We start from the raw sequence: 13,369 nt of genomic DNA on the forward strand, positions 1-13,369 counted from the left end.
GTTCTAACTATTCCCTTTCCTCAAAGGATGCAGCTACTTATATATAAAATCAACATGTCTAAAGTGAAATTTATCTTCTTTCCTTAAACCTGGTGGCACGGCATTGTATAGAGAACACTGGATTTATGGCCAGAAGATGCGAATTTGAATTATGGCTATACCACTTGTGACTTCTGTGTAACTCTAGGCTTAAGTTTCATCATTTGTAAAATGGATGAATTATACTAGATGACCACCCAAATACCTTCTACCTCTAAATCTATGATCTTATGAATTTTCTCATTTCCATCGACTACATAAACTATTTCTGGGTCACTCGGGCTTGGAGGATATGTTTGCTTTCCCTCTCTTTTAAACCTATATTTAATTTGTCATCATATTCTATCCATTATTCTGTTGAAGAGACTAACACCTGTCCCTTTCTTTTTATTCTCACTGCCACCATATACATTGAGATCCTCATTACTTTAAGTATGTGCTTCCTGCTGGTGTTGAGGCATTTTCTGTCAGGTCCAATTCTTTTAGACCGCATTTGGGATTTTCTTGGCAAATATATTGGAGTGGTTTGTCATTACCTTTCCCAGCTCATTTTATAGATGAGAAAGTGAAACAAACAGAATTAAGTAACTTGCACAGGGTCACATAACTAATAAATGTCTCTGGCTGGATTTGAACTTTGGAGGGTGAGTTTTCCTAATTCAAGCCTAGTGCTCTAGCCATTGTGCAACTAGTTGCCTTGAAATAGGTATATTGCTGCAAATAGACCCTCCTTAGGTACAGTATTATGCTTATCTGAGATGGAATATTTGGAATCATCATCATGATATCTTTCTCATAGGCTTATTGTGAAGATCAAATGAGATGGTGTCTGCAAAGTACTATGTAAAATTTAAAGCAGAATATAAATGTATCATTATTTCCCAAAGTCCTAAAGCTAGGAAGTGGAGCCCTTTGTACTATCTCACACTCCTTTACCACATACTACTAATATAATTCTTGTGAAGTGGTTTAAGTATATCAGAAGCACAGATGTAACTAGGGTAAGGCAACAAATACTTTGCTTCAGGGCACAGAAATTTAAAGGACATACAAATTTAACATAACGATCTTAAAAGATTGGACAATTTAAAATAGGTTAAATTTACATTTTGACAGTATAGGCATTCTTTCAGGAGTATAGTAACAGCTAAACTTAACACCTAGTAAGCAAGAATGATTAAAGTAGGAAACTTTATTGTTTTCTCTAGAGTGGCTATACTTTAAGTGATTTCCTCCCTAAGTCTACTTTCCAAGGAAGAACACCTTGCTAATCTTCAGGTTGCTCAGATTCTCACTTCCCATTCAAATATACACATCTTTATTTCTTATATGACTTTCATATCATGAATTATACAGTTGATGTGAAGGCTTATTTCAAATTGCTTGCCAGAATTTTTAGTTACAATTTCTGCTTGGAATAAGGTTTCATTTAGCTTTTGTTCCTAGACCTAAGTTACATGACTTTTCCCTCCCTCATCTTTAGACAAGGTTATGACCATTTAAATACTCAAATCTAAAGGAAGAAGCAGAGAGGCCTGGCAAGTTACTTGGCTTCTTTTCCTATGTCTTCTGTCTTTTCTTCCAGCTTCAATTCCCCTTTTAAAAAAATCTAAATTAAAATGTTTTATTTATTGCATTAAAATACCCAGGTAACTCCTCCTTTCCTCTCCTCCCCCATTAGAGAAGACATCATTTGACCAAAAGATATATGTATATATAAAACAGTGTCTTAGTTATTTCTTTTTATCAGTTCTTTCCCTGGAGATGGACTTACACAAGTCATTCTTTAAGCATTATTTCTGTTGCCATATATAATGTTCTCTTTGTTCTGCTCATTTCACTCTTCATAACTTCATGTGGCCTTTCCATGTTTTTTTAATTAACCTTCCCTTCAGAATTTATCTATGAAACTATTATGAATACTGGTACTCATTTTAGTCTTAGGATATGACTGACAACTAGGGTAAGCTACTGAGCAGCCATCACATTTTTTTGGTTCATTTTGTGGATTTAGACATCAAAATAAAGAATGATAGACAGTAAACCATATGCTCAATGGAGGAGGGAGAAGCATACAACAGATACTGAACTTTTCTTTGTAGGTTCATGACAATAAACAAACATTTATTTACTGCATGCTATGTCAAGGAACTTTTTTAGTCATTGGGGATACAAAAGGCAAAGAACTAAAATGCTTCCTACTCTCAAAGAGCTTACATTCTTTGGGGGAGAAAAATGACTTAGCATTTCAGTCATAGAATCTCAGAGAGTGACCAAACTTGTTCTCTGGATGAAGTCATGATTATTATTATTATTGTTATTATTAGTTTCTAAGCACTTGTGAGAAATGAATTGATTGTGGCAAGGAATGAAGTAGGATATATAACTGATCTAGCTGGGAGATTCTTATGACCCTAGAAGGTGAGCCAGGTTGGTATGTTATCTTGAGAAAAATGACAGAATGCCAACTATGATCTCCATGGTATCGAGGGAAGAGCAGAGGACCTGAGTTTGAATCCTGTCCCTTACTTTTGTACCTGACTGATCTTTGAAAAGTTGTTGAATCTCAGTAACCTCATCTGTAAGAGGAGAGATTGGATTCAATAACCTCTAAGGTGCTCTTAAAGCTTGAAATCTTCAATTTTATCAATACCAAGGGAGAAGGGACATATTCAAAGAGTTGTTTCAAAAGCAAAAACAACCCGAAGATGGAAACATCTTTATCCCTATATATTCCTGAAAGATAGTGAAATCTGAAAGATGATATAATTATTCTAGCCTCAATTCATCACTTCAAGAAGAACCTCTCCTGCTCCATCATTTTTATACTTAATTAGCATTACTTCATTTGTGTTTCAATTATCCAAACTCAAAATATTTTGGGAAAGTAGATAGCAGAGGAATGCATTGATTAACTTGAGAACCAAAGTGGGGTAAAGGACAACTGACAATGGAGAATGACCGAAATCTGGGAATATTGTAGGTAAAACTCATGCATTAGGCAATATGTTGGACTAAATTACCAGTCCCAAAATAGTACAAAATTCCATGACCCAGAGATTTAAGGTCTTAAGGTATTTTCTTCTATCTTGATAATAGAGGAGCCCACCTCAGTCTAAATGAAGATGATTAATTCCTTGTTGTCTGGATTTGACCTCTTGTATTCTTGATTTTAGCTTGGCAATGTGATTTAAACCCATGGTGCTCTTGACATTGTTGGATCAGCTTCCTTCCAGATCCTGGCCTTCTAGTCAAGCCTGTTGACTTCACCTTGCTTCCTATTTTTCCCTTGATTGATTGATTTTGTTGCTATCAAGGTCAGAGTTCCTCCTGGCTCTTATTAAATGAGCTAAAACATCTCAAAGGAATTGATCAAGACCCTTCTCCTGATGAAATAATGGTTATTACTGGTTCCTCTGCACTATGAGAGAGATGGTTTGATAGAGTGACAAGGAATGCAAGGAAAATTAACCAAGGGAAAGGAGAGCAGTTGCTGAGACATATAAGGTTCCATCTGCTGTTCCAAAACTTTGATTCAATCACAACTTGTGTAGGATAGAAGGTCCCCAGGTAGACAGTGGTAATGGCAGCTCATCCGATGGCTAATGGATTCCAGGTGTCTCCTACATGCCTCATTAGTGGGATGCTTCACTGTTCCCAAGTCTGTGATCCCATGAGGAACCCTAATCAGAAGTATCAGCTGGATTCTTAAATTGGGATGGGGTTTAAGATATTTACAACCTCATAATGTAATAGGGATACCTATAAAGCCTTGCTGATGGCCAAAACCAGGCCTGGTGAAAAGTATCTGGCATCTTAAAAACATACTACCTCTGAGTCTCCTCACATTTTGAAAATCTTCTCCTCCTTCAAGGACCAGCCATGGTGCCACTTCTTCCCAGCAGCCTGCTCTAATCATCTCAGCTGAAAATGATTTCTTCCTCTTTGTATTCTTTAAAGCACTTTGCCTACACTCATCCCTTGTCTATATGACATATTACCCTATATCATACCTGTACATGTTGCATTTCCCCCTATATAGGAGGGGGCAGTGATTTTGTCTTACTGAATTTTGAATCCATAAAACCTGACACAGTACCTTGTAGATAGCAGGTACTCAATTAACATCTATTGCATTGAATTGAAATGGTGACAATCAAAGGGCACCAAGGAAGGTATTCCCAATTTGGGCCCTAAGGAACCTGAAAACCAGGTTGGTATTACCAATCCATATCTATGAACATTGCAGGTACAGGACTGCTGTGGATGTTGACTTTCAAGTAGGTAATGACTTTAAACTTCAGAGGTATAATATTGAAGAACATAAGGCAATGAAAAGGACACTGTTGCAGGAGTCAAAGGATGTTTCCTAGCTTTTTTCCTGCTCCTTTATTGTATCAATACAATCCCCTTCTTTTCTGACCCTTCTTTTCCTCATCTGTGAAATTAAGATTTATGATATATATTTTACAGAAGAATTGTGAGGATGCGATAACATGAAAATCATCTATAAACTATAAAGTAATAGTACATATTAGCTGTTATTATTATAAGGAGGGAGAGTCAGAGACAGAGAAACAGAGACAGAGAGAGAAAGGATAATGGGGTCTAATCCCATCTCTGCCATTAGCTCTTTATGTGATCTTGGGCTAGCTAGTGTCTTTATCTTGCTGGGCCACAATCCCCTCATCTATAAAATGAAAGGATCCGAGCAGATGTTTTGAAAGTCCCTTCCAACTCAAGGATTCCATGACAACTCTATGAAATGTCAGTGGGAATTAACAGGTCTTCCTGAAAAACAAAACAAAACAGAAACTAAAATGCATGCCGTTCTCCATCTTCCTCATGACTGTTAACTTCTGCTCTGATACAGCTCTGGGCTAATAAGCAATAATAAGAGGGTACGAATAGGGAAAGGAGGTGAGAGAGGTAGGACAGGTCAGAATATATTTTGCCCATTAGCACTTGCTCAGACAGCAGGCTCAGGAATGGTCTGCTGTCCACAGTCTAAAGCTGCTGAAATGATTAGAGTGGGAATGGGGAAAAAAAAGGTTGGTCTCAGTGAGAACTTGTCAGGTCAGCTTCTGCATTAAAACAACACATTCCAAGATATATTTGCTCTTTTCTTTTACTACTATAACTTCATCTTAAATATCTTACCTATAGCTGTGTTGTGCTCAGTTTTTCAGGAATTTCTTTATTCGATGATGTTAGTGATTGGTGGGATAAGAACTGATCCTGAAGCCACAAAGACCTGGGTACAAGTCCTCTGATGCATATAATGGCAATGAACTGTAGACAAGTCACTTAGTCCTTCAAGGCTTTGAACAATTCTCTAGGACTTTAAAATTGCAGAGAAGATGCCAACTGCATTGGTAGGACAAATTTCCTTACCTAGAAGTTCCCTCTACCAATGAAACCACAGGTCTAGTACCTATCTCTAGCTAAATACTGCAGAATAGTAAATGATCTTTTGGGGGCTGTGATACTTTATCAGCAGTGTTATTCAATTGAATTATGGACAAGGCACCAGGGATACAAAATCCAAAATAAGACAAATCCTGTCCTCGAGCAGCTTGCATCCTATTGGGGAGATGCAACAGGGATTCCAATAAATAAATATAAAACATATTCAAAATTAATTTCAAGAAAGAATGCTAACAAGTAGATAAATCATAAAGGGACCCATGCAAGAGGTGTTTCCTGAGTTCTGTCTTGAAGGAAGTTAAGGATTCTATGAGGTCAAGATAAAATGAATTCAATTTTGTGACTACTGATACAAAGGCAATGAAAGTGGGCAGACAGAATACCATGAATTTGCTAAAGTCAAATGGCTATCCTAACTGGTATGGACAGTGCATGTAGGAGAGTAATATGAAATTGGCACCCACAAACTAGAGAAGTGTTTCAGCAAACTATAAGCATGGAAATTCATTTGCTCCCTTACATTCTTGTGACTCCTAACCCCAAACATCTGATAATTCCTATAAGACCCCCAGAGGATTGTCATCCTTGGATGGCTCTTTAGATTTGACATGGACAGAGAGATACACCTCCTTGATATCATCAAGTTGTATCTCAGACATCCATCTGTCCTCTGAACTATGAGGGCTACCCCCTATGTTTTCAGGCAGACCAAAACCCCCACCGAATGCCTGAGTCACATACTCACTGTTGTAAAGAGTATAAAAACCCCTGAAATGAAGCATTCGGGAAGCAACACCTAGGGTTGTTCCACTCACTCTAACTAGGGTAGATTTAGCTTTTCCATCCATGCTGTCCCTTCCAAGAATGGCTCCCCATCTAGCTGTTCCAACATGCTAACCCACCTTGCTATTCTCCTGGCCATTCTCAACATTACTTACCAAATTAATACATTTCTCTTTTTATTTTTAAACTAAGTTTGGAGTCTTGCATTCTTGCACAAGGTATCCTTCCTGAACCCTTCCTGAACCATTCTACCCCACAATACCCAGTTGTAACCCCTTAACAAAATGACTGGCAAAGTTGGCAAGGGGTATAGATTGTGAGATATTATACATGCCAGACTGCAGATTCTATATTTTGTCTAAAGGCACTAGGGAGCAACTGAAGATTTTTGAGTAGAGAGTGACATGATTAGATTTATTTTAGGGATATCAATTTGGAAGCTGTGTGAAAACAGGAAAGCCAATTAGGAAGCTCATGCAAAGTGGGTGTTTGGCATTAGAAATTCTTCACTTTGTCATGGAAACAGAAACAAAATATTAAAAGGTAGTTTCCAGGAATCATTTTTACTTTCCTTCAATGGAAAACACCATCTCCTGTAGGCAGATGTGGATAGAGTTATGGGCATTTCCACATGATTGCAGTTAGCACTGCATATAAAATTGTTTTTACAGAGCAATGGTATTTGGCTTCATCAACTTGCCCTCCTGAGTTGACCAGTTCATAAGATCCCAAAGACAAATGACAAAATGTGTCAGTGCTAGTCTCATACATTATTTCTCCAGTCTATTTTTTCTCTGAATGAGAAAGGACTGTGGAAAGGACCCATATTTGCAATGCCAATACCAATCATGAGGCTGTTATAATTAAAATTATTTGTGATTAGTTTTTATTATAACAGGGTTGCCTAGACATCTTAGTTGTCCCATCCATGCCCAGGGAATCCTTCTTTTTGTTAGTCTATATCAGTGATTCCCAAAGTGGACGCCACTGCCCCCTGGTGGGTGCTACAGCGATCCAGGAAGGTGGTGATGGCCACAGGTGCATTTATTTTTCCTATTAATTGCTATTAAAATTTTAAAAAAAATTTCCAGGGGCGCTAAGTAATATTTTTTCTGGAAAGTAGGCAGTAGGCCAAACACGTTTGGGAACCACTGATCTATATTCTAGATATAACATCGGGCATTTGACAGTTATAATGCTCCAAATACCCATGAACTACCATTAATCTTGGATCCAGGAGACCTGAATTCAATTCCAGTCTCTGATATTTTCTAGCAATGTTACTTTGAGAAAGCTAACTTCATCTTTCTGAGGCTTAGTTTCCTCATCAGTAAAATAGGTATAATAACCCTTGTACTAATTAAAGACACTTTGGTAATCATAAAGTTGTAATATACTATATAAGTGTGAATTATAATTGTAATCCACAGTAAGAAATGGACCTCATTTGAAATAGGTTGACATCAAAGAAAACATCCTGACTAAATTCAGTTAAGGACTTATTATGTACAAGGTGTTGAGCACCTATTATGTACAAGGCACCATGCTAATCACTGAAGGGATTAAGAAGGAAAATAAGATATGATTGATGAATTCATGGAGTTTACGATCGAACAAAGAGAATAATAACTCCAGGGTTAGTGCTGTGGGAAAACCAAAAAAAGGCCATCAGACTGTGGAATATCACATACTGCTGCGGGGAGGAGCAGTGTGTTAAGGAAGGGTCCTTTGAGGAAGTGACAGATGAACTGATACTTTCATGGGTTTGCTCTATGTTTTGAAAACTGTCTCTATGTGAGACATTTCCTCCTCTCCTGCTTGGTACACCCGTCCCCCTCCCTTTTCTGGGCTTTTCCATACAATAGGACATTTCACTAATTAGCACCTCCCTACTTGTTATGTCAGAGCAAGAAATGAATTGTACAAGCCTGAGCAAAATTCTTCTCCTTCTGAAAAAGCATTCCTCTCTCGACTCCATCACTAACTCCCTGAATTTATTGAACTTCTTCCTAACTGCCTTCTTACCCTAGAAGAAGTTGGCACAGGAAACTCAAAATCGGGATTCTTTCTACTAATTCAGATCAATGCCTTATAAAACTGAAAAAAAATTGTCTTAGATTATTGCTTCAGGTACGGAGACTGAAAGTGAATTGCTCAGTCCCACAGGAGGTGAGTTTCAGAGAGGCAGGACTTGAACCCAAGTGTTCCTGAATCTAAAGTCAGATCTCTATCCACACTTTCACTCAGCTTGTCTTTAAACTCATCAAATAAAAGTCTTTGCTTTTGCACTGAATGGGTAGTCAAGTTCTTGGAAGTCCCATTTGAATCTCAGGACAGAAACCAGTACATTAAGAATGGGTAAGAGGTTGATAACTAGAGATGTGGAGGGAGGACTTTCCAAGGAAAGAAGGACTAACTAGGCCAAGTAGAAAGACATAAAAATCTGGGATATAGTTGGGGAACAGAAAATAAAATAGTTTGGTGGGAGTGGAAACAGAGTTAAAAAGAAAGGTTCAGTCAATACTTTGAAGGTCCTTGAAGGCCAGATTAAATATTTGTTTTATTTAACTTGACAGATAGTGGGGTATATTGAAGATTTTGGTGCAAGGGTATGATGTGATTAGATCTGTTTTGATAAGACTAATGTAAGAATTGGTTAGAGAGTAGAAAGACAATCAAGAGGCTATTACGATAGTCGAGGCAAAAGGTAATGAGGGATTGGACAGGGATGGTGGTGATGAGAATGGAAAGGAAGGTAGATATGCAAGAGAGATTTTGGAAGTAGAATCAATTAGAATTGACACTTGATGGGATATGGATAGTGAGGGAAGAGACAAAGATAGAACTCTGAAATTTTAAGTCTAGATAACTAGGAGCATAATAGTACTATTAACAGAAAAAGACAAGTTAGGTGAAAGTGCAGATATGGTGTAAATATAGATTTGGTTTTAACTATGCATGTAAGGTTCGAGGTACCATCAAGTGTCCAGAAGAAAATCTGATCCAATTGGCCAAACACTTATTAAGTATCTCCCAAAAACATTTTTTGGGCTTTTGCAATACATTTTGATGGAATAGACCTTTGTACTTGTTTATCAAGTCCAACCCCCCTCAATTTTACAGAATAAGTTGGAATACAGAAAGCTTAAGTGGGTGTCCCAGGGACACTTAATTGGCTAGCAAGTGTTTGGTTTTGGATTTGAACCCAGTCCTTCTTGATTCCAGGTTCAGTGCCTTATGTACAATGTCACACTGACCTTGTGGGATTAAAGTTCAGAGCACAATTGAGTTTGGAGATAGAGAGGCTGGGGAGTCATCTGTCTAGAGGTGATAGTTGAAGTGAATGAGATATAGGCTATCAAGTAAGGGGTGTAAAAAAAGAACTCAGTGATAGGATCTTGGGGGATGCCTGCTTTTAAGAAGTAGAAGAGGGAAATTGAGGGAACCAAAAAACAGCTAGAGGAAGGAGGAGAACTAGTGTGATGCAATATCAAGGAAACCAAGTAAAAGAGTTTCTGGGATGTTCAAAGCTATACGAAGGTCAAGGAAGATAAGTAATGAGAAAAGGATATTGGATTTAGTGATTAAGAGGTTACTGGTGGCTTTCGAAGAATAGTTCAATAGAGCAATGGGAACAAAAGATGTTGAAGTGAGAAGAGGAAACCAACCCTTTTAGGAATGGTAAAATACAAATAAAATACAAATATTGGCTGCAGTCTTGGAGACAGAGGACTGCATCAGATGACCTTGAAATTCCATACTTAAGTTCATGTTTTTGGTTTTCTCCTCATGCACATACTTCCTTACCTATATTCATGGACTCAGATCTTGAAAGTACTTATAATGGGAGATGGATTATGGTGGGCATATTGCTCACCCACCATGGCACATCATTTCCCATTACTCCCCTTATTTCTTATTTAAGGAAAGAAATGTTTCTTCTATCTTGACATGTTTATCATTGTGTGCCTGAGCTAATTATCTCTATAGGCTCCCTCTATAGCTCAGAGAACTGATAGATTATTATCATGTCCTCAGCAAATGATGTGCCCCCTACATGTGCAGCTGTGTGCCACAAGGAAAGCAATTATTGGGGACTTCATCTCAGGAGTTTACTGCCTGTGGGGTGATGTTTTCAAAAGACCTCTTGCAAATATGGCAGAATGCATCATGAGTTATTTTTCCCCACATTGTTTGCTCTTCCAGGTATCATGTGGCTATGGTTGATCTTACCAACTTGATCTCCTGGCTAAGATTGACATGGTCTATTTCTTATCTGTTTATCAAAAGTACCTCCCCTACTCCGGGTGTCAGGTCTAGAATTTAATAACTTTTTCTCTCTTTCCATGTGTTTGTCCTCTAATCTAAACCCTTAAGGCATCTTAGCTGCTAACAGAAGAGATAAGCAGCATTCTTGCGATAATTGGCAAAGTTAGGGTACTCCATTTTCATTACAGCTTTCAATCCTCCAAAGCTACCCTGCTGGCACAGCAGCTCTGGAAGGAACTCTGTGTGTGTGTGTGTGTGTGTGTGTGTGTGTGTGTGTGTGTGTGTGTAAACCATCTTTACAACTAGCTTCTTTGCTTTGTCTCCTTCGCTGGTGAACCTAAACTGGTTGAAGCAACTATTGAAAAATGGTTTAGGCTATAGCATTCCATTTTCATCTTTATGCTTGCTATTATGGTCATAAGACCCCTTCCTGCTTTATCCTTTCCTTCTCATGTCCCACCCTTGCACCCTTGCTGCCAGCCTGGCACATGAGATCTGTCCATTTCACATGATGTGAGATGGATGGCATGTCAAAGCTCAAGTTGGGGTATGGGGGAAGCTGACAAAGAGGATAGGGTTTGGCCACCTTGTGAGCAGAATCTCTTTAATCTCCCTTTTTAGAAAAATATCTGCCCTGGCACCAGAAATGCAGGATTCTCCATGTTAAATCTTCCATGAGATACAGTCAAATAAAGTATTGGTTGGTGGCAATGTGCAAACAAGGAAACTAAACAGGAGGCCCCATGGGCCTCCTGCAACCACAGACTTAATGTCCTTGATCTTGGAGGCCAATTTTGTCCCAGCATTTTCAAGTTGGAGATCTTGAAATCCCCTTGCTTCTAGCTCCTTGAACTCCGTAGGTGCTGTTTATGTTCTCGTCATTTCCTTGGCAGGAATTTTCTTTCACATTTGGAGGTTAAGGGGGAAAAAAAGCAACCCCCAAAGTAAAAATCCTAAGTAGGAAATATTAAAGCCTGAAGCCCAGTTACCATGGAAACTGGGCTTGCCAAGTTCCCTTCCCTGAGAGACGGACCATAATGTGGAATTGTAGCTTCCAGGATGGGTCTTTACCACCAGGTAGGTGTCCAGAGCCAAGTGCCTAGGAGTGGAAAGCTGAGGCTGGCATAGCGCTGTCTCCTGGGAGAATCATCCCTATTGTGAGCTATTGATTGTTTGGTCAGAATCCACACTCTCAACTTACACCCACTCATGCCTAGGGGAGGCAGGATGCATTGTGACTGCAGTATCCCAGACAACTCATAGGTTGAGGTAAAGAATCCCCGAATGATCTGAGCCAGGTAAATACTTCATGAGGCTTAAACAATTTATTTATTTTGGGTTTTTTTTGCCTCTTCCTATAATTTTATTAGGGAAAGGGAGTACCAGCAGGGAAACCTCTATTGCCATTGTTTTTTACATCTATATCTATAACTTACCGGTTTAAAAAGTTGCTTGGGAGCCCCAAGAGTTTAAGTAGCTTACACCATGGTCATCAATCTAGCATGTGTCAGAGGGAGAATTTGAACTTAGGCCATTTGAAATCCAAGGCCAATTCTCTATCTTATGGCTGCATCGTGAAATATTATCCATGTTAGAATTTTCCTAGGGCTGCTAGGTGGTGCAGTGGCTAGAGCACCTGGACTGGAGTCAAAAAGACTCAATCTTCATGAGTTCAAATATGACATCAGACACTTACTAGCAGTGTGGTCTTGGGCAAGTCACTTAACAGTGTTTGCCTCAGTTTCTTCATCTGTAAAATAAACTGGAGAAAGAAATGGCAAATCACTTTAATATCTTTGCAAAGAAAACCCCAAATGGGGTCACAAAGAGTTGGTCATGACTGAAATGACTGAACAACAATAAAATTGATTTTTATAGATCTCATCAACAGCAAACATTTACTAGATAATGATTGTGCAGCCTACAAACAGTTCTAAGTTCTGTGGAGGGCAGAAAAAAGATTTAGAGTTCTCGCTCTCAAAGAATTCAAAACCTAGTTGGGAAGATTGTCTAGGTATGAGACTGCTAGTGCCACTCCCCACCAAAATGTATTGATTTTTATGTATATTAAGGATTTAATAAATGCTTTTTCATTTTGTCACCCCTCGGATTAGCTTTTGTTTATTTGTGTTTTTTTTTGCCAACAGTCCTACAAGCATCACTGTGTATTATAAAATGTATATATTTTTTAAATAAATAAAATAAAATGTATACATTTTGTACATAGAGACAGAGGTGCAGTGGTTAAGAGCTCTGGACTTGGAGTCAAGAAGAACTGAATTCAAATATCTCCTCTGACACTAGCAGAGTGATTCTGGGCAAGTCAGTTAATTTTTCTAAGCTTTACTTTCCTCATCTGCAAAATGGAGAAAATAATAACACCTACCTAAAAGAATCTTAGTAAGGACTTAATGAGATAACTTATGGAATAATGCTTTACAAACCTAAAACTGTTAGACAAGTGTCATTATTTTTGTTATTTTATTATTATTATTTTTCCCAGGCGGTTATGTGCACTTATTGCCTTCCTTATTAAATCTAAGTTTACTGAGGGCAGTGATAACTGTTATTAAAACCCTTACCTAGGGGGCAGCTGGGTAGCTCAGTGGAGTGAGAGTCAGGCCTAGAGACAGGAGGTCCTAGGTTCAAACTCGGCTTCAGCCACTTCCCAGCTGTGTGACCCTGGGCAGGTCACTTGACCCCCATTGCCCACCCTTACCAATCTTCCACCTATGAGACAATACACCGAAGTACAAGGGTTAAAAAAACAAACAAACAAACAAAAAAAACCCTTACCTTCAGGCAGTATCAATTCTAAGAAGAGTGTCAAGGACTAGGCAATTGGGGTTAA

The sequence above is a fragment of the Gracilinanus agilis genome, chromosome 3, assembly GCF_016433145.1.
Source record: "Gracilinanus agilis isolate LMUSP501 chromosome 3, AgileGrace, whole genome shotgun sequence".
Taxonomy (NCBI): domain Eukaryota; kingdom Metazoa; phylum Chordata; class Mammalia; order Didelphimorphia; family Didelphidae; genus Gracilinanus; species Gracilinanus agilis.